Source organism: Schistocerca americana, unplaced genomic scaffold, assembly GCF_021461395.2.
Source record: "Schistocerca americana isolate TAMUIC-IGC-003095 unplaced genomic scaffold, iqSchAmer2.1 HiC_scaffold_824, whole genome shotgun sequence".
NCBI classification, from domain to species: Eukaryota; Metazoa; Arthropoda; class Insecta; order Orthoptera; family Acrididae; genus Schistocerca; species Schistocerca americana.
Window position 1 is genome coordinate 12,501 of NW_025726592.1, and position 5,000 is coordinate 17,500.

At 51.9% G+C, this 5,000-nt stretch overlaps 1 non-coding gene across 1 annotated transcript in view; it reads right to left on the reverse strand.

Annotated features, from left to right (window-relative positions):
* The window catches only part of LOC124591288, a 1,910-nt gene extending 930 nt beyond the window's left edge, over positions 1 to 980 (reverse strand). Inside the window, exon 1 of the ribosomal RNA XR_006977106.1 lies at positions 1 to 980. This exon is cut by the window's left edge and continues 930 nt beyond it. This is a non-coding gene — a ribosomal RNA (small subunit ribosomal RNA).
* Between the last annotated feature and the right edge of the window lie 4,020 nt (positions 981 to 5,000).

Here is a 5,000-nt window from a genome sequence, read left to right on the forward strand (position 1 = left end):
TGCCCCCGCCTGTCCCTATTAATCATTACCTCGGGTTCCGAAAACCAACAAAATAGAACCGAGGTCCTATTCCATTATTCCATGCACACAGTATTCAGGCGGGCTTGCCTGCTTTAAGCACTCTAATTTGTTCAAAGTAAACGTGCCGGCCCACCGAGACACTCACTCAAGAGCACCCTGGTAGGATTGCAACGGGGTCCGCCTCGGGACGCACGAGCACGCACGAGGCGCGTCGCACGCCTTCAGCTCGCCCCACCGGCAGGACGTCCCACGATACATGCCAGTTAAACACCGACGGGCGGTGAACCAACAGCGTGGGACACAAATCCAACTACGAGCTTTTTAACCGCAACAACTTTAATATACGCTATTGGAGCTGGAATTACCGCGGCTGCTGGCACCAGACTTGCCCTCCAATAGATACTCGTTAAAGGATTTAAAGTGTACTCATTCCGATTACGGGGCCTCGGATGAGTCCCGTATCGTTATTTTTCGTCACTACCTCCCCGTGCCGGGAGTGGGTAATTTGCGCGCCTGCTGCCTTCCTTGGATGTGGTAGCCGTTTCTCAGGCTCCCTCTCCGGAATCGAACCCTGATTCCCCGTTACCCGTTACAACCATGGTAGGCGCAGAACCTACCATCGACAGTTGATAAGGCAGACATTTGAAAGATGCGTCGCCGGTACGAGGACCGTGCGATCAGCCCAAAGTTATTCAGAGTCACCAAGGCAAACGGACCGGACGAGCCGACCGATTGGTTTTGATCTAATAAAAGCGTCCCTTCCATCTCTGGTCGGGACTCTGTTTGCATGTATTAGCTCTAGAATTACCACAGTTATCCAAGTAACGTGGGTACGATCTAAGGAACCATAACTGATTTAATGAGCCATTCGCGGTTTCACCTTAATGCGGCTTGTACTGAGACATGCATGGCTTAATCTTTGAGACAAGCATATGACTACTGGCAGGATCAACCAGGGAGCTGCGTCAACTAGAGCTGAGCAGCCGGCCGCCCGGGAGTGTGTCCCGGGGGCCCGCGCGAACACGCAAGCGTCCGCTCAATTATTCTGCAAACAGGAGGAGGCTGAGCTCCCCTGCACAATACACCTCGAAACCCTCTCAGGTCCCGGCGGCGCGCAGCGCCGTCCTAAGTACTTGGTCGGGTTCGAGAGAGGCGCAATCGCCCGGAGTTTGGCGAGTAGACGCTTTAGGTGCGACCACCCGTGCTCCCAACTGAGCTTGCCGCTGCCGACAGAGGCCCGGGAGCGTGCTGTCGTGGCATTGCCGGCGGGAGACAACACGCGCCACCTACGGTGGCCGGCAGCTCCAACGCCAGCGCCACAGAAGGACAAAAGCCCCACTTGGGTGCCGAAGCGAACTCTCCCAGCACAGCGCACGCGCCAACACGTCCGCACAGCTGCGATACAAACCACCTGCGAGAACCGCAGAGGCGACCGAGCAGCAGACGGCGTCGCGGCGCCGAGCGCCGGGCGGCGGCGCATCCTCAGCGCACACAGTCCTCAATCGGACCAGCACACTGCAGATGTCCACCGCGCTTCGCACCGGGCCCGCGAGGACCTACTTTGGCCGCACGGCGCCGCGTGCAGGGTGCGCCGGCGCGCAGCTGCGCCGCCTGCCGCCTCCGTCGGCCGGCGCGCCTGCCACTGGCCGCCCCCACCAGCCGGCTGTAGCGCGTGCGCCCACGCACCGCGCGGCCAGCACGCCGGGAGGCCCCCCCTCACCGGCCGGGGACGGTCCCACCCAGCCACCGCCGCGTATCGCTTCACACCCACATGCCATTCACGTTCGTGGGCATGGTGGGTATCGCTGAAACAACCGGTTGGTAGCTCAACCGATCGTCGCCATCACTGATTCACCTCTAGCGAGAACAACCGCACCACAACCGTTTACCAGTTGTTCATTTGCGTAACGTCACCAGCAAACGTAGACGTCCATCGCCATTTGCAAATTCAACGATTGTTGCATGCCTGTGTCAGGTGTCACGACACACTATGTCTGCCCACATACACGCAACAACATGTGCACGCTTCGCGAACACGTGGAAGGTGGCCCCCGTACGTATGCGATGTCCATTGCGCGAACGACTGTCAACCGGCCTCTGTCGCATGTCGCAGATGTGGAACGCAGTGCACCATGCTATCACGGTGTGTGAGAAGAGACGACTACGTCTGACAACACGCGCCACTACATCAACAGACGGCTCATGCTGATCGCCATCCACGGCATACCATACTGCAATCCAGCTCTTATAGGGAGACGACACGTAGCTGAGTGCACAATATTTGGACCGTATGGTTCGCCGTTGTTGGCGCAGTCGTGGTACGGTCACACATGTACCACGATGTATCATTCAGTACATGAGGACCAATGTGCAGTACAGTGTGTGATTTGGACGTACAACATCAGCGGACAGTTGACACACGCCGTACCACAACGTAGGCTGTGCTTCGCCATGCAAATGCCAATGAACAACTGCGAAGGGCATTGAGCATGTACGTCCTGCTGCCATCCGCATTACAGTGTATAGCTGCAAGGTGTTTAACATGAAGCGATACTCTGGGGACCAGGCAGTGCGAGTAGCAAACTATATTGCGGGGGTTGCAGTTAGGCAACACCACACTAATTTAACGCGTCGTATGACAATTACAGAGCAGGTTAAGGCCCAACGTGTGTTGGGTTAAGGCCCAACGTGTGTTGGGTTAAGGCCCAACGTGTGTTGGGTTAAGGCCCAACGTGTGTTGGGTTAAGGCCCAACGTGTGTTGGGTTAAGGCCCAACGTGTGTTGGGTTAAGGCCCAACGTGTGTTGGGTTAAGGCCCAACGTGTGTTGGGTTAAGGCCCAACGTGTGTTGGGTTAAGGCCCAACGTGTGTTGGGTTAAGGCCCAACGTGTGTTGGGTTAAGGCCCAACGTGTGTTGGGTTAAGGCCCAACGTGTGTTGGGTTAAGGCCCAACGTGTGTTGGGTTAAGGCCCAACGTGTGTTGGGTTAAGGCCCAACGTGTGTTGGGTTAAGGCCCAACGTGTGTTGGGTTAAGGCCCAACGTGTGTTGGGTTAAGGCCCAACGTGTGTTGGGTTAAGGCCCAACGTGTGTTGGGTTAAGGCGCAACGTGTGTTGGGTTAAGGCGCAACGTGGGTTACGTTAAGGCGCAACGTGGGTTACGTTAAGGCGCAACGTGGGTTACGTTAAGGCGCAACGTGGGTTACGTTAAGGCGCAACGTGGGTTACGTTAAGGCGCAACGTGGGTTACGTTAAGGCGCAACGTGGGTTACGTTAAGGCCCAATATAGGTTAGGTTAAGGCCCAATATAGGTTAGGTTAAGGCCCAATATAGGTTAGGTTAAGGCCCAATATAGGTTAGGTTAAGGCCCAATATAGGTTAGGTTAAGGTACAATATAGGTTGGGTTAAGGTACAATATAGGTTAGGTTAAGGTACAATATAGGTTAGGTTAAGGTACAATATGGGTTAGGTTAAGGTACAATATGGGTTAGGTTAAGGCGCAATATGGGTTAGGTTAAGGCGCAATATGGGTTAGGTTAAGGCGCAATATGGGTTAGGTTAAGGCGCAATATGGGTTAGGTTAAGGCGCAATATGGGTTAGGTTAAGGCGCAATATGGGTTAGGTTAAGGCGCAATATGGGTTAGGTTAAGGCGCAATATGGGTTAGGTTAAGGCGCAATATGGGTTAGGTTAAGGTACAATATAGGTTAGGTTAAGGTACAATATAGGTTAGGTTAAGGTACAATATAGGTTAGGTTAAGGTACAATATGGGTTAGGTTAAGGTACAATATAGGTTAGGTTAAGGCACAATATGGGTTAGGTTAAGGCGCAATATGGGTTAGGGTAAGGCGCAATATGGGTTAGGTTAAGGCGCAATATGGGTTAGGTTAAGGCGCAACGTGGGTTACGTTAAGGCGCAACGTGGGTTACGTTAAGGCGCAACGTGGGTTACGTTAAGGCGCAACGTGGGTTACGTTAAGGCGCAACGTGGGTTACGTTAAGGCGCAACGTGGGTTACGTTAAGGCCCAATATAGGTTAGGTTAAGGCCCAATATAGGTTAGGTTAAGGCCCAATATAGGTTAGGTTAAGGCCCAATATAGGTTAGGTTAAGGCCCAATATAGGTTAGGTTAAGGTACAATATAGGTTAGGTTAAGGTACAATATAGGTTAGGTTAAGGTACAATATGGGTTAGGTTAAGGCGCAATATGGGTTAGGTTAAGGCGCAATATGGGTTAGGTTAAGGCGCAATATGGGTTAGGTTAAGGCGCAACGTGGGTTACGTTAAGGCGCAACGTGGGTTACGTTAAGGCGCAACGTGGGTTACGTTAAGGCGCAACGTGGGTTACGTTAAGGCGCAACGTGGGTTACGTTAAGGCCCAATATAGGTTAGGTTAAGGCCCAATATAGGTTAGGTTAAGGCCCAATATAGGTTAGGTTAAGGCCCAATATAGGTTAGGTTAAGGTACAATATGGGTTAGGTTAAGGTACAATACGGGTTAGGTTAAGGTACAATATAGGTTAGGTTAAGGCGCAACGTGGGTTACGTTAAGGCCCAATATAGGTTAGGTTAAGGCCCAATATAGGTTAGGTTAAGGCCCAATATAGGTTAGGTTAAGGCCCAATATAGGTTAGGTTAAGGCCCAATATAGGTTAGGTTAAGGTACAATATAGGTTAGGTTAAGGTACAATATAGGTTAGGTTAAGGTACAATATGGGTTAGGTTAAGGTACAATATGGGTTAGGTTAAGGTACAATATAGGTTAGGTTAAGGCACAATATGGGTTAGGTTAAGGCGCAATATGGGTTAGGTTAAGGCGCAATATGGGTTAGGTTAAGGCGCAATATGGGTTAGGTTAAGGCGCAATATGGGTTAGGTTAAGGCACAATACGGGTTAGGTTAAGGCACAATACGGGTTAGGTTAAGGCACAATACGGGTTAGGTTAAGGCACACATTGTTGTAAGGAAAGGTGTTTTCGG